Below are 15915 nucleotides of genomic sequence, written 5' to 3' on the forward strand. Positions count from 1 at the left end.
CTTGATGAAAGTGAAAGAGGAGAGTGAAAAAGTTGGCTTAAAGCTCAACATTCAGAAAACTAAGATCATGGTATCTGGTCCCATCACTCCATGGGAAATCGATGGGGAAACAGTGGAAAGTGTCAGACTTTATTTTGGGGGGCTCCAAAATCACTGCAGATGGTGATTGCAGCCATGAAATTAAAAGACACTGACTCCTTGGAAGGGAAGTTATGACCAACCTAGATAGCATATTCAAAAGCAGAGACTACTTTGCAAACAAAGGTCCATTTAGTCAAGGCTATGGTTTTTCCAGTGGTCATGTATGGATGTGAGAGTTGGACTGCGAAGAAAGCTGAGAGACGATAAATGGATGCTTTTGAACTGTGGTGTTGGAGAAGACTCTTGAGAGGCCCTTGGACTGCAAGGAGATCCAACCAGTCCATCCTAAAGGAGATCAGTCCTGGGTGTTCATTGGAAGGACTGATGCTAAAGCTGAAACTCCAATACTTTGGCCACCTCATGCAAAGAGTTGACTCATTGGAAAAGACTCTGATGCTGGGAGGGATTGAGGGCAAGAGGAGAAGGGGATGACAGAGGATGAGATGGCTGGATGGCATCACTGACTCGATGGACATGAGTTTGAGTGAACTCTGGGAGTTGGTGATGGACAGGGAGGCCTGGCGTGCTGTGATTCATGGGGTCGCAAAGAGTCGGACACGACTGAGCAACTGAACTGAACTGATAATCCTATTTGAAAAGCAAAAAAAAACAAAAACAAAAACAAAAAAACCCTAACAAATCTTATGTCATTAAACATACTTTTTTTTAATATAGCAAAAGGTGTAAGAGAATTCGCATCTGTGAACATGGTGGGGAGGAATGGATTTTGTTGTTGTTCATCCCTGCATACTTTCGCTTGTTACAAGCAAATACTGATTCTGCAAAGCAATACATTTCTAAAAGAAAAGAAACGAATAAAGTTGACAACAGGATCTATAAACAGACTCAGCTCTCTCACCCCAACACTTCAGGCAGGTTTTCTAAACCTATTCTCACGTCCCCAAAAGGTCTCCACCCACGGGATGCCTTGGACCAAATCTAACTTCCTTTTGACTTTTCAGTGATGCTGAGTTTCTCACTGTTTTGGGTACTTGATTCACCATCACAGGCATTCTTCTGTTATACTTATGAAAGCTGTGTTGTGTAGATTAAATGTGTCCACAGTCCACAGGTGTGATTTTTTTCACCCTTAGGAAAACATCCATCTTGGCAGAGACATAAAAGGAATGCAGAATCCACGAGTCTAATATGTGGGAGATGCATGCACGAAGCACAAACACTAGCCCCTTCTAAAGCAAAGACACAAGAGCAGAGACACTGTTGTCTGTTGGCTCAGGGGTTCTCAACCTTGGCTAAACATCAGAATTACCTGGAAGCGTTTTTTAAAAAAACCAGTGCCTGGGCAGCACATTCAATGATTCTAATTTAATTGGCCTGGTTGTAGGTACTTGTTTCATTCTTAAAGCTAATGAGATAATTCGAACAGAGTTAAGAATCACTGCTTTCTACATTTCATTCTCTTTCCTTTCTTCCACTTTTTTTTACAAAGAACTTTTTATTAGTTACTTTAAGGCTAGAAGATAGTCGTATTTGGAAAAGCCAAAAATGATCAAATCAGTTGACCCTGTCCAATGTCTATAATTCATATCATCCTTATGTGGACTTCTGATGCCCAAATTATTCAGTTCAGTTCAGTCGCTCAGTCGTGTCCAACTCTTTGCGACCCATGAATCGCAGCAACCAGGCCACCCTGTCCATCACCAACTTCTCTTCGCGTGAGGTGGCCAAAGTATTGGAGTTTCAGCTTCAACATCAGTCCCTCCAATGAACACCAAGGACTGATCTCCTGGGTCAAACTCTCATATCCATACATGATTACTGGAAAAACCATAGCCTTGACTAGACGGACCTTTGTTAGCAAAGTAATGTCTCTGCTTTTAAATATGCTATCTAGGTTGGTCATAACTTTCCTTCCAAGGAGTAAGCGTCTTTTAATTTCATGGCTGCAATCACCATCTGCAGTGATTTTGGAGCCCCCCAAAATAAAGTCTGACACTTTCCACTGTTTCCCCATCTATTTCCCATGAAGTGATGGGACCAGATGCCATGATCTTAGTTTTCTGAATGTTGAGCTTTAAGCCAACTTTTTCACTCTCCTCTTTCACTTTCATCAAGAGGCTTTTTAGTTCCTCTTCACTTTCTGCCATAAGGGTGGTGTCGTCTGCATATCTGAGGTTATTGATATTTCTCCCGGCAATCTTGACTCCAGCTTGTGCTTCTTCCAGCCCAGCGTTTCTCATGATGTACTCTGCACATAAGTTAAATAAGCAGGGTGACAATATACCAAATGTGTTAATAAAGTTATTTAAATCCATGGCTATCATCAGTAGAAGCCCTTCACATATCGAAAGAGTATTTGTAGCTTCATCTGAATAATGACTCATCATTTATTATAAACCTTGGAGGCAATGCTTTTATGAAACATCTTAGGACCTCAAACATGATGTTGGAAAGCAAAAACCATCAGCACAGACCTGCCGATTATCTGAAATGTTGCCAGACATTAATCGATGATGGACTTGCTGATTTTTTGCGCTAATCTAGAGGTGTTTTTAAAAATTCATCTCTACCACATCACAGAAAATTGAAAACCAGAGAAACCATTATATGAAACATCTCTCCCAGTCAAATTTAGTATCTGAGAACAATAATATACCTGAGAAAACATGTAAATAAAATATGAAAGGGGATTCATTAGCCAAATGAAATATTTATTTAGTACACATTACAGTACAGTAAAAAGAAGACAGGATTCTATACTTTGGACGCATGCCACAATTTATACAGATAGTTTAAAACAAAGGACAATGACAACATATATTACTTTAATTGCCTTTATATATGTGTGGATGGTATTGGGCTTCCCTGGTGGCTCAGAGGTTAAAGTGTCTGCCTGCAATGCGGGAGACCCGGGTTCAATCCCTGGCTCGGGAAGATCCCATGGAGAAGGAAATGGCAACCCACTCCAGTATTCCATCCAGGGATGGTATTAGCATGTATTTTCAAAGACGCTTTCAATAGCCCATCCAAAGAGTTCTGATCAAGGAACTGTATTCCTAAGCATGTGTGAAATGAAAAGTCAGGTCCACACAAAACACCCGCACATGGCTTCTCATGACAGCTTTATTGTAATAGCACCGAACAGCGAACCACCCGAATGTGCTTCCAAAGGACAAATGGTTAGACTGTGGTGCATCCATACCAGGCACCAGTACTAGGCAGTAAAACGGAAGAAACTGCGAGAAGGCATCTCAGGGGCATTATGAGGACTTTAAAAAGCTAATCTCAAAAGGTCACATGTTGCATAATTCCATTTATATAATATTCTCAAAATGATAGAATTATAAAGCCGGACAAGAGATTCGTGGTTACCCAGGGCTGGTGGGCAGAGGGAGAGTTATGAAGGAGTAGCAAGCAGAAAGCCTTGGGTTGACGCGTCAGTTCTATGTCCTGATTGTGGTGGTGGGTTATGCGAATCTACACGTGATGGATCTGATGGAGAAGGGACAGGCTACCCACTCCAGTATTCTTGGGCTTCCCTGGTGGCTCAGCTGGTAAAGAATCCACCCGCAATGTGGGAGACCTGAGTTCGATCCCTGGGTTGGGAAGATCTCCTGGAGAAAGGAAAGGCTACCCACTCCAGTATTCTGGCCTGGAGAAGTCCACGGACTGTATAGTCCATGAGGTTACAAAGAGTCGGACATGACTGAGCGAATTTCAGTTTCACACGTGATGGAACTACACAGAACTACCTACACACACAAATGCATGTGTGTAAAACTGGAGACAACAGAGTCAGCTCTGTCGGTTGTACCAGGTACAGAACTACACACACGCAAACGCATGCCTGTAAAACTGGAGACATCCAAGTCAGCGCTGCGGGTTGTACCAAGGTCTGACTTCTGTCTTTGCTCTTGTACTAGCTGCCTTTGTGGGAAACTGGGTGAAGGATACGCAGGACCTCTCTGTATTTTTACAACTTCCTGTGAATCCGTAACCATTTCAAGACAAAAAGTTTAAAATGAATTTGAAGGAAACATAAAGCTTACTTATGATAAACATTTTTCTTAATCTAATTAATGGTAGGTGGCTCAGATGGTAAAGAATCTGCCTGCAATGCAGGAGACCCATGTTCGATCCTTGGGTTGGGAAGATCCCCTGGAGCAGGGAATGGCAACCCGATCCAGTATTCTTGCCTGGAGAATCCATGGACAGAGGAGCCTGGCGGGCTACAGTCCCACTGTAAGACCTGGGGTCACAAAGAGTTGGTCACAATTGAGCAACTAACAGTTTTACGTTCATAGAGAAGTAATGGGAGGTATGTGAGATAGCTGGAGAAGAAAAGATGGCGGGAATACTTACAGAGTATATCTGCAATATCACACGCCAGGCACTACAGCAGATCTCGTCCAGTCAACACTCGGTCCAGTGAGGTGTCTACTGCTGAAAAGCCTCACTTTCAGATGAGGAAACAGAAAGAGAAGGTAAGAAATACAATTAAGGTCACGCAGCTGGCACGCAGCAATGATATCACAGTTAAGAAAAGACCATCTCAAAGCAAAGAGGATTTTAAGGAAACGAAGAGTCATTACTGCATCAAGAAGGGTTTAAAAGATAGTGTAAAACAGGCAGAGTAGGTGAAATGTTACAGATGTAAAGCTCCCCACATTCACAGCACACTGGGTTGAAACTGCGTCTTCTAAGAATTTAAAACCCAAGATAGACATTAGCCCTGGATAACTGGATGCACTCGACCAGAGAAGAATACGAAACTGTGGGTTTTTTAAATTTTCCTTTTAACTTCTACTTAGAAATGAGAAGAAGGGTGATGCTTCTTTAAAAGGTGCTCGATGAATGAAACAGGAGATAAAAGTGAGCCAAAATTCAGAAATACCACAGATAGGAAAACAAAGGTGATTATAACACAGCCAATTCACGGAAGAAAAGGGAAAGTCTGCAATCTTGTCAAAAGACAGGCAAGATAATCTGAATGAGGTTAGCAGAAGACAGGAATCTGTATACAATGACCACAAGGATGAGCAAGATGAGTATTTGTCTGCAATGAAATAGTTTTAAAGACAGTAACACAGTTAGGCTTGGCTTCAGTCTGGCTTAGAAAAAGCAAGAGGAAACTTTCTGCCCTTCATCACTCCATCCATGCAAATAATACAGTGGTGGGGGTGGGGGGAGTGGATGGAAGTTTTAAACAAGACTGGCCACAAACTGACAGATAAGGCTGGGGCGACACAGACACAGAGATTAATTCTCAAAGCAGCTTTCGGGACCTCTGGTGCCACCTGCACCACCAGCCCTGATCACATGAAAAAAAAAAAAAGCAAAAAGGGAGGCGACAACAGTGATAAACACACCACTGTTTTCCCAGGTCAGGTGAAAATGCTCACTCCTCAGAAATCTGCTTAAGAGAGCCTTAAGAGAAAGTCAGGGACACTGGAAACCTAACACCGGCGGGCCCTTTAACACAGCAACCGGTCCAGGATGACCGAACAACGTTTTCATAAGTACAGTTTTTGAAGACTGCTCATCACAGCATTGTTTACAATGGTGAGAAACCTGATACCTAAATTATCAAAGAGGGATTAAATATATTATGGTATACTCGTACAATGGAATGCCAAAGAGGGATTAGATATATTATTGTGTTCTTGTACAATGGAATACCGAGCAGCTATGTGAAAAAATGAAGATATTAACTCACAACAACAGGGTATCAGGGCTTCCCTGGTGGTCCCCTGGTTAAGACTAAACCTTTCAATGCAGGGGGATGAGGTTCGATCTCTGGTCAGGGAGCTAAGAGCCTACATGCCTTATGACCAGAAAACAAAACATAAAACAGAAACAATGTTGTAACAAATTCATTAAAGACTTTAAAAATGGTCCACATCAAAAAAAAAAAAAGGGTATAGCCAAGGAAGACAGGAACCAACTGAAAGGTCTTCTGATTGGTCACAGGTGGAGCCATTAGAGCAATACGATTGTATCCGATTATAACACCAATATAAATATCCATCAGTCTGCATAGATATAAATCAATGACTGGATAAATGAATAACTGGGAGAGCAGACAAACGCCCTGTGCGGAAGATTCCAAACACCGTGGGGAGATCCCCTGCCCCACTCCAAGGAGGTGGAGCAGGACCCTGCACTCCTGACGTGGGGGCTGCCTTCTTCCCAAGAGCACTGATGGAAACCAGGGGCAAAGAGGAAGTTCACGGGAGAAGCTGACAAGCACCCCCTCAGCCCCTCAAGGTTAAAGTCACGCAGACAGGAGGTAGCCTTGAAACGATGCCATGAAAACCACGCTCTGCCCCCGTGGGTCTCTCTCCTCCAAACACACAACTCCAGCTGAACCAGGAGGAAAACGCCAGACAGATCCCAGCTGAGGGGCACGCGACAAAATCTGACCAGTGTGCCCCCCCAGACTGTCCAAGTTATAAAAACCAAGAGACGTCTAGGAGACTGTCCCAGGCAAGAAGAGCCTGAGGAGACGTGAGGACTGAAGCATGAAGTCCTGGTCAGGGTCCTGGAACAGAAAAAGACAAGAGATAAAAATAAGGAAGTCTGAGGAAGCTGGACTTGGCTAATAACGACGTACCGATATTGGCTCATTAGTTCTGACAAACACCCCACAGCAAGGTAAGATGTTGATGACGGGGGAAATGGGGAACTCTCTGTACTAGCTTTGCAACAGTCTACAAACCCCAAACTGTTCTAAAATAAAAAGATTCGTTTTAAGAAAATGAAAAAGGACAATGAAGATATATCAACTCATGATGCTGCGGAATGGTGGCCAATATATAATAAATGAAAGACGAGTTACTAAATAGCACGTTATAAAACTATTTTTGCTTAAAAAATACACATATACATATCTATATGCCAAAAAGTCTGGAAGACCGACCATACATCGAATCACCGACCTAGCGATTCTCACCACCTCCTTTGTACTTTTCTATAATAGTTGGCTTTGTTTTGACACTGAGCACTGTATACATTTAACATTGAGCCTCATCAACCTCCATCCTCAGGAACACTATCGCTTTATTTGGGGGAAAAATCAGGCATCTCACATAGAATTTATATAGAGTCCATCTTAGTTCAAAATAACATGCACTTATAAAACAGCTGAACTTTAACTTTTTCAAGAGGAAACATTTTAAAAGGCAGTACATTTTAGAAAGGCAAACATTTTAAAAGTGACGGAAAGTGTGGAATTTAATCAGACCTGGAATGTAATCCTAGTTTCACCATTTACTGTCCGTGTGACCTTGGGCGGGTCAATCACCTCCTCTGCCCTCGTTTTAACAGTGGGGAAAGTGTAACACAACAAGCCAACGGATCTGCAGAACTGACCTAGCATTTACTTGCTTATTTATCAATATAAACATGTATTTATATACTACATAAATACACTTTATCACCTCAAATTTTATTAGAAATTATCTGAGTGGTAGCAAAGAGTTCAATGTATGTCAAGAGCCTGACCCTACTGAGGCTCCATAAGGGCAATTGTTATTGTTACCAATAATAATAATAATATTAAAAAATTTCAAGGAAAAAAAAAACACTATCAGAAAAAATTTCACTTCTCAAAGACTGTAACAGAGAGCACTCAGAGATAAGATCGGCACCTCAGCCCACGCCACACCATCTGCTGCGAGGTCCCAAAGCCTCTGCTAACTAGACATTCATTAGGGCAATTAGACACATTAACGTGCCCACAGGACTGCTGCTGAGAATACCAAGTGAAAGCCACTTGTCTAATCATAGCCAGCTTAAAACTAAACTTTGGAATAGTAATGTACCAAGTCTCCCTTGCTATGGAAATACAGTTTCCCTATCTGTGAACGGAATGTCAAAACAAATTAACACCAGCCATAAAACACAAACCAAACTGATTTAAATCCCCTGACTGCAAACAATGAACTTTACTGAAGATGCTTTAGCCAAGACATATATTTTGATCAAAATTCAGGGCTGGTACTTCCATCTCAATACTGATAATTAAAAATTATCCCAAATATAAGCCTTATAATACACAAAATCACAAGAGAATAGACAAATCTAATCATATTAGTGGACTTTTGTAACAAAGCTAAACAACCCAGATCAGAAGAATCATTTGTCTCCAGTTAAAACTTAACCCAGCCTGATTTATCATATGGTCTAAGACAGACCTGTATTTTAAGACCTGATAATTTAGGAAGAAATGAATCCAACCATAAGCAAAATAATATCAAATCACTGTGCCAATTTTTCCTTGTCATTGTTCAGACGCTAAGTCGTGTCCGACTCTTTCACTACACTGTGCTCTGTAGCCTGCCAGGGTCCTCTGTCCACAGAATCTCCCAGGCAAGAAAACTGCAGTACGTTGCTATTTCCTTCTTCAGGGGATCATCCCAATCCAGAGATCGAACCCATGTCTCCTTCATTGGCAGGTGGATTCTTTACCACTGAGCCACCAGGGAAGCCTGTCAATTTTTTTCTACTACACTAGAAAATGCAGACTGTGCAGTTTGGTTCTGTTGACAGAAGTTACTGCAAACACCTTTTGAAAGAACAAAAATGTAGATATAATCCAGGAACTAAATTCAGGTTCACATAAAATTCAGGCATTGAGATTATAACTACACAAAGACTGACTTTATAACACATTCCAAAGCGTCTGTATCCAGTAAGTCTTCCTCCAACTTTTCTGAAAGCAGTTGTTACGAGAACCCATCCCAGTGATGTCACTCTAGCTAAACACTTTAAAAGCTAATGGCATAGTTTTATTACATACGCTTAAGTGAGCAAATTTTAAATTTGAGAATGGATGTGACTTATGGGAAGAAATAACTGTCATTGAGAACTACATCTGGCAGGTGGACTAAGGGAAATAAACTGGTTTAAAAAAAAGAGAGAGATTGACTATAAGGTTTTGAGTAAGGTAAATTTTCCTAAAAACTATAAAAGCATACGTGAAATGGGAATTCCAACTGTTTTGGGCAACATTATCTACGCTGTAAGAGTACATTCCTCTCCCATATTCTTTACCGGGTGTTCGCCAAATTTTAAACAATAATATGAGTAAGGGACCATCCTCTAGAGCCACCTGGGAAGCCCGTAAGGAACCATATGGCCCCTTATACATATTACCTCCTTTAACCCATGCAAGATTACTAGACGATTTTCACTATTTGTAAGTGGAGACACTGCATCTGAGAGCTTTAAGGAAGCTGTCCGATTCACACAGGTAATAAGGGAGGGACCACCCATGACTTCATAATCACAACACACACACCCATTATCTACACACTGTATCTGACATTCTGAAGTTTCTGACTTATACTTTGACTCTCTCAATTAATCTCTTCCTGTGATAGCAGCTGCCTATGTAAACATGTTTTTGCATTTGCCCCACTGTGTTGTAGCGTTCGCTCGTCAACAATTCCCTACTCGGTGATGAGCTTCTGGAGAGAAGAGCCCACACCTTGCCCATCTCTGGAACCTCAGACCACAGTGCTGCACTCGGCATGTCTGCACATATTTCCTGTTATTACCTAACGGTGGTTCTGATGTTGCTTTTACTAACTGCTCACAAGTGGTGAATATGACAGAATCGGCTCCAAGATACCTGACAACCACCATCAGAATGAAGGCAGGCCCTGGCAGAAAGAAGATTCAGTATGATCAGCTTCCATTTGTTGGGTGGCTCTTAAGAGGAGTATTTAGACACTACATTTTATGGGCTTCACTGGTGGCTTGGACAGTAAATAATTTGCCTGCAATGTAGGAGACCCAGATTCAATCCCTGGGTCGGGGAGGTCCCCTAGAGAAGGGAAAGGCCACTCACTTCAGCATTCTTGCCTGGAGAATTCCATGGACAGAGGAGCCTGGCGGGCTACAGTTCAGGTGATCGCAAAGTCAGAGACGACTGTGCAGCTGACACTGTGTGCTTTACAGGGTTCTCCTGTTTCACGTTTAATAAAGCGGCATCTGTACTCACATTAGTCTACTTCCAGTAGTTTATACACACAGCACCACCCTCATAACACATGCAAGAATGAAGGAAAAAGATGACAAGGTAAATCATCAACAGCACAATATTTTGCTAAAAAGCTACCTTTTCATCAGGACTCCAGAGTCCAAAGGGGCAAAAGTATACAATTTATATGCTTTCCAAGGCAAGAAGCTAACAGGGTTGGTTATTAATGACAGTTTGAGACTGTTACAAAATGACACGGGTTAATACTTAAGGAGACATCAAGTCTCTCAAAATAAAATATTTACAAGATTAAGTTTGTTTTGTTATTCACATCTTAGAACTTGAAAGTATTAAAAAAACAGATGACCTTGTATTAACAGTTCAGAATTAGATAGTTTTTATTCTTTAAGGGGACCTTTTACCTAATAAATCTTAAGTGTCTGTGGTTTGTGGTTTTAGTTTTCCTTCTAGTTCTAGAAACTATGTGTCCTTTTGTGGTATTTACCTTTCTCTTCTCATTTTCCACCCACCCCTACCCCCAAACCTGCTTTGCATGTCCGTCTTTACTCTTTCCAGGCAAGGCAGTGAATTGAAATGGCAAGAACTCTTGACTAAGAAGTTAAAAATGCCAGCATCGGATGATTACCCTCTCTTTGGAGTAAGCTTAGTCTTCTAGAATACCAATCTAATTCTTAGAAGCAGAAAACACAGGAAGCTCAATGTTCCAAGAAAAGTTAATAATAACTGATTCATCCTGGCTACCCAGGAAATACACAGCAAGGACGTGGGTTCCATGCAAATACAGACAACAAATTCATCTAGTGATGCCTGCCACCCAGGGACAAGGAAAATAGAAAAAGGCTCATGGAGCAAATACACAAAAGGTATAGGAAGAAAACACCACAAATGCAGTGTGCCGAGCAGGAATCAGAGCTCGATGAAACCATGACAGACCAGGGAGCTCTACAGACAGGAGACAATGGGGTACAGGAGAAGTCATCACTCAAGGGAGGGTGGCAGAAACGAGCAGGGCTAGGAGGGCAACAGGGACCAGCAAGAGATAACCAGAAAAGACCGGAGGGGCTGGCCAGGAAGGGGTACGGCCAAGGAGACCGAGGGTAAAGAGAACAGAAAGCATTCTCGACGGGAGGCTGAGTCATAGAAAAAGGCAGGAAGGAAAGACACCAAACGAGAAATTCTGGACAGATGAGAAATAAATGCTAAAGTGAGACCGGGCGATAACTAGGTAGGGCAGAAAGGCAAAAGAAAGAGTGAGGTAAAGGAAGCCTCTGTGAAAGGAAATATTGAAAAAAAAAAAAAAAAGACAAATGGTTTCAGGAATTTCGCTTTATTAAATTTTAAAACCTGTTTTGTTTCTGTTTCTCTGTTTGGTAAAACTTGATTAAGAACAATGGTTTCCACAGTCTCCAGAGGATAAAAAGTATTGATGAGGTCAACTGACTTGGCATAAGTTAGAAGAGCTGAAAACAGTACAATTCACTCATGTCTGTTAACCATTTTAGCTCTAACCCACACTGACTTTCACGCTGACCATGTGTACACACACATCAATGACCTTAATGATCAACTGCTTCATTTGTTAATCACAAAAGCTTCCTCTCTCATTTTTTCTCTTTTTGGGCTTGTCAGTGTTTGGAGAAATCCCTGCTTCTTACTATCGCCCTAAAAAAGAAAGGGCAGAGTAAGAACGTGGCCTTTACATCAATACTGCTAAAAAGAAGTCCGATGGAAGCTTAAAACAAGGTTAGAACAATAATGGGGAAAGATGTAAATTTCCTGTAAATTCTACATCTGGGCTCCTACATAACTAAAAACAGAACATCGTGATCATGCTTCATTTCCCTCTAGAAAACAGAGGAAGAAAACAAAACACCGAATAAGAACATAAAAACAGTAAAAAAAAAAAAAAAGAGGCATTCTGAAAAAGAATGACAATTACTCTACTTTTGATCCTAGGAAAGGCTGTTCGTGAAGCTATGATTCATATAATTCTTATTTTTAAGCTGAAAAAATACAGTCATCGGATTTTTCCAAAAATCTGTGCAAGAAAAAAGCAGGCACACACAGAGGCTGGAGGAAGATAAAGGAAATGACCCTGAAGTCACAGAGCTCTGAACAATCACTGAGCAGAAGCAATTCCTCGATATCCAGCACTTTGAGGAATCCTTTGGTGAAAGTCAACGTCTGGGGCCAGCATCCAACACAAGATCCCACTTCCCCTATTATATTGACTACTTTTCTGTCCACACAGAAGGAAACTCTGACTGTAAGCAGATTACCAGCTTTAGCAGTAGAGGAAAAACAACTCAGACATCACACATTCAAGCAACGGGCCAACAGAGACCTCGTAAGACACACGAGTCGTGCACTTCGTATTTGCAGAGCTGTCTTCTTTCAGCTGCTCAAAATCCTAAACGGCTTTGGGTTGCTTCTTGAAATTTGCCTTTTCTTCAGTGTTTTAAACCATTCTTCCATGAATGTTATATCGGTCACTTGGCCCTACAGTCTATGCACAGCCACCTGCCATGATCATTCACTTCTGGGAACAGCTGCTATTCCAAGGCACTGGGACACGTCTTGAAGGAACCAACCTGGTTCTCTGTCCCTACTGATGACATGGTGAAAAAAGGATTCTCTAAGCCCACAGAAGACGTGGAAGCCAAACTGTGCTGTTTCCAAGGTAGGATGCCCTGAAAAGAAAAGAAAACAAACAAACAAACAAACAAAAAAAACAGTTAAAAATCAACCAAATTTCCAAAACAAAAGAAACTCTAATAAAGTAGTGAAAATTCTTGCTAAGACTGAACAATAAGTAACTCATAAAAATTTTCAATCTTTCACTTCAGTTTTAAATATTCTCTAGTTTCCAAAAAAATGTTATAGGGCGTCACAGGTTACATAATAAAAAATACTGCAAATAACTTGCTGTTCCTGAAATTAACAAAAAGTATCCATTAAAATTATAAGGAAATTTTGGTGACTGACATTTTGATCTTCACCTTGGCCAGGACAGAAGACGGGCTTTGAGAAAACATTATTTCTCTGTGTTCATATCTGACTTGGAAATGGTATGAACAAGTGTGATTTATATGCAGCCATAAAGTGAGTTACAGAATTGATGCCCTGGAAAATTTCTTCCAGCCGTAAAACTCTGAAATTGCACACTATCTGGTGATAAAATCTTGAAACCACTGAGCCAGCTGTAGGCAAGCCATTTAACTTTGCCCTGATTCTCTCATCTATAAAATACAGGGCTTGTTCTTCCAATGATGGGTACCAGGATCACCTGAGGAGAACTTAAAATACAGCTGCCCCTCCAGCTGTGACTCTAAAGAGCTCTAATTTCTTGATTAGGTGGAGGCATCTGTGACTGTCACTGTATAAGGAGCCCTGGGTCGTTCTGTCTACACTCATGCTTAAACCACTGCCGTATTGGTCAGGGTGCCACTCTACCACCCTCAGAGTCATAAAACTGGGCAAGAGGGACACCATTACCCCAGCTTGACAGGTTTAAGACAAATGAATCACTGCATCATTGTCTCTTTCTCTAAAAATCCCCCATTCAGAGAAGAGGCCGAAACTAAGATTGAGGCTAACGTGCCAGTTGGATAAAAACACTTCCATGTAGATTCTTTTAGCCCCAGCTGTAGCCTTGGATACTTAAATAGAGCACAACTGTGGGGAACACTCACAGCCATCAGCTCCTTCGCTGACAGGCCATCCCAGAATACGAGCTGATGTTAAAAGGAGAGCAGCACCGTGTCATTTCTTACTGAAATTACAGGCTGTCCCCCGATCCCCCAGCAGAAGCGATGTGTCCCCCAGAACACGTACCTGCAGAGCTGCTAACCAGGCCCAGGCCTGCTCCAGGGCACCTCCTCCTCGGATTCCAGGGCCAATGGCGGTGCTCTCTATCGGCGGGGGGATGTGGGTTCAGTGGACTCTGTCGGTGCTCAACACCCACAAAATAACACTGTCGTCTCCCAACTAAAGGGACACAAAACTGGGCTTTCGAAGAATACCGTTTTCCTTCATCTTGCTGGGTTCTGTTTGCGGGCCCTCATCCGAGTCCACGTGGCTTCCGAGTGACCTCCCTCCAGGTCTCACACCAAAGCAGCAGTGCTGTTTTACTTTTTTTTTCACCAGAGAAATACGACTTGGTTGGAAGAGGCCTCCGGGCCCCAAGAGTGCTCGATTGTCCAAGACAAGCTGAAGAAGTGGGTCAAGATTTCACGTAAGGACCAGGCAACCGGACAGGTGGGCACCAGAAGCCTTCCGTGACATGCCCATCCTGGTAAGTTACATTCACTAGGGGTTTAAAAGTGTTTTTTAAAAGAACGGTAGTAACAAGTTCATTCAGTACTGTTTTATTTCACATGAGCAGACACTGAACTAGTATCCTTAACAGTCACGGCTCTTTGTCCTTGTGAATCACTGTCCTAGAATTCAACAAGAGTCTGCCACGCAAGAGTCCTACTGCTCTCTCAGCTTTGAAACGCAAAATTCGGTTTCTCTTCTTGGTGCTTTCAGTCATATCAAAATATAGAGTCCCCTCAACCATTTCATTATCAACCTCTTCTGCCTGGAAAATCTGGCACTGCTTCTGCAGCTGAGAGTCACAGCCACTGTGAGTGCTACTTTGAAATTGTAAAAGAGTCTGTACAGCTGAGAAACTAGGGTCAAGTTCTAGCTCTCTCTTCTATCTTTGATAAAGCAAAGCTCTGGGGAGAATTCACACTGACTCCAGAGCCAGGCTGCCTGGGGTTCACATCCCATCTCCCTAGCTTACTGCTTGCGTTGTGATCTCAGGCACGTGGCTGAATCTCTCTGTGCCTCAGTTTCTCCATGTAAAAGGTGGGGCTATAACGGGATAACAGGATTGAGAGTCAAATAAATCTAGATGCAAAAGCACAGTCTAAGCACTCCATCGATAGTAGCTGTTATTATTTGCTTTGCTGCTGCTACTAAGTCGCTTCAGTCGTGTCCAACTCCGTGTGACCCCATAGATGGCAGCCCACCAGGCTCCCCCGTCCCTGGGATTCTCCAGGCAAGAGCACTGGAGTGGGTTGCCATTTCCTTCTCCAATGCATGAAAGTGAAAAGTGAAAGGGAAGTCGCTCAGCCGTGTCTGACTCTTAGGGACCCCATGGACTGCACCTCCATCCATGAGATTTTCCAGGCAAGAATACTGGAGTGGGGTGCCATTGCCTTCTCCGATTATTTGCTTTATGTAACTCCAAATTCTTATACCGTTCCACATATGTACACAATGTTTGCCCAAATAAGATACTACTCACTTGAGGCCTGGGACCACATCTTGAGTATTTCTGACGCTCCCCATGGCACCTACTAGTCACTGAAGAGGTAAAAATGAATCTACTCGGTATAGATTGTTATACCGGATGAACAAGGAAGTTCTCAAACACAGACCTGTACAAACATGTATTCCCTGCCCTCGACCAGCCTGTATTTCGGGTGGGGAAACAAAACACAGGAAAACACTCCTGCTGTAACAATATAAAGCCATAAAAGATTGAATGCCAAAGGCTCCTTGTGAGCTGGGACCCTGGAGAGGGCGAGCCTGCAGTGGCCCTCCCTGCCCCTGGAGGCCAGTGGAACTTCCACAAGAGGCGGGCACAGATATCGGGTTCCAGCATACCTGGCCATCCCACAAACATTCACTGCACACCTTCCACAGGCTGAGAGACGGCCATGAAGGACCCAGAAAAGGCCCCAGCGCCGCAGGACCTAAAAGGGCACTCACTCCCCCTGACAGCTGAGTTCTGAAGGAAGGAAGAAGGGGTGTTC

General features: G+C 42.5%; 1 protein-coding gene across 2 annotated transcripts in view; it reads right to left on the reverse strand.

Moving 5' to 3' along the window:
* SLC20A2 (solute carrier family 20 (phosphate transporter), member 2) overlaps nt 1-15909 on the reverse strand; it is a 115035-nt gene extending 99126 nt beyond the window's left edge. The window contains exons 1-2 of one of the 2 annotated variants that reach the window (XM_010846385.1): nt 13943-15909; nt 12453-12798 (exon numbers count right to left, since the gene is read on the reverse strand). The gene's annotated coding sequence lies outside the window, so the exon portion shown is untranslated. Of the gene's footprint in view, nt 1-4464; nt 5862-12452; nt 12799-13942 lie in introns of those variants that run through there. The other variant, XM_010846386.1, reaches the window with a different exon arrangement.
* Between the last annotated feature and the right edge of the window lie 6 nt (nt 15910-15915).

This window comes from Bison bison, unplaced genomic scaffold (genome assembly GCF_000754665.1).
Source record: "Bison bison bison isolate TAMUID 2011002044 unplaced genomic scaffold, Bison_UMD1.0 scf7180017864236, whole genome shotgun sequence".
In the NCBI taxonomy this organism is placed as follows: Eukaryota; Metazoa; Chordata; class Mammalia; order Artiodactyla; family Bovidae; genus Bison; species Bison bison.